Genomic DNA, 967 nt, shown 5'->3' with positions numbered 1-967 from the left:
GCAAGGGCGCCAGTTGACTTTTTGTTCAGAATGCACTATATGGGGATAAGACTAACCATCACTTCCTCATACCCGGAGTAGTACTCTATAAAGCCATTGTTGTTGCTTATTGCTTTCTAGTCTACTACAATCTTTCTTTCTTTATACACACTCTCAAATCTTCTTACGAAAACCTTTTCTCTAAACCCGTTTTCTAAAACCATTTTCCCTAAAACGGGGTTGGAGGTTGCAAGAGGCACTCGGTGTGCCATCGGCAGTCCGTATTCGAGTTGGCTGGCTTGTTCGCGAGCGGGAACAAGTGCCGCACAATCGCTAAGAGAAGCTTCCGAAAGAGCGATTGTGACACGGTGCAGTTGTGTGGTGGAGCCGGCGACCGGCTGCCGGAGAAACGGAAACGGAACAAAGGAAATAGAAATGAGAGTTTTCATGAAAAATAAACGAAGAAAAAAAAACCTACGAGGGCAATAAGGTAATTTCACTAGAAGCTTAATTGAGGGGAAAATGAACCCGACGTGAATCGAACACGCAACCTTCTGATCTGGAGTCAGACGCGCTACCATTGCGCCACGAATCCTAAGTTGTTAGTAGATTCACAATATTTTATATATATTATTATTATTTATTTTCTTAAATATAAATATATTTTAATTCGGGAGGAAGCTTTCAGAGGATAGTTTCTACGTTTTAACCTGCTGTATTTCCTGAAGATTTTCATGAATTATCCAAGCAAGTATTTTCAAGAATTGTTAAATTAATTATTACATATTTTAATATTGTTTTGTGTTTCTATTTTTTCTTTCTTTCTTTGGATTTGTAGTGTAATAATTACATGATGATTCAATCATATGATTGTTTGGTGTAATAAGATTAGATATGATGATTCAATCATGTTATATGTATCTTTATAATACAAATGATCTGTTTTGTTGGTGATTATTTTTTATTGGAAACTTTTTTATTCAATAAT

At 36.1% G+C, this 967-nt stretch overlaps 1 non-coding gene across 1 annotated transcript; it reads right to left on the bottom strand.

Annotated features, from left to right (window-relative positions):
• Nucleotides 1-502: 502 nt before the first annotated feature.
• Nucleotides 503-574, bottom strand: TRNAW-CCA (transfer RNA tryptophan (anticodon CCA)). Its single transcript has one exon. It is a non-coding gene; the product is annotated as a tRNA-Trp (tRNA).
• Nucleotides 575-967: the final 393 nt, after the last annotated feature.

This window comes from Benincasa hispida, chromosome 5 (assembly GCF_027475165.1).
Source record: "Benincasa hispida cultivar pf3 chromosome 5, pf3_genome.v1.1, whole genome shotgun sequence".
Lineage (NCBI taxonomy): Eukaryota > Viridiplantae > Streptophyta > Magnoliopsida > Cucurbitales > Cucurbitaceae > Benincasa > Benincasa hispida.
This window is presented reverse-complemented; position numbering and strand designations above follow the sequence as displayed.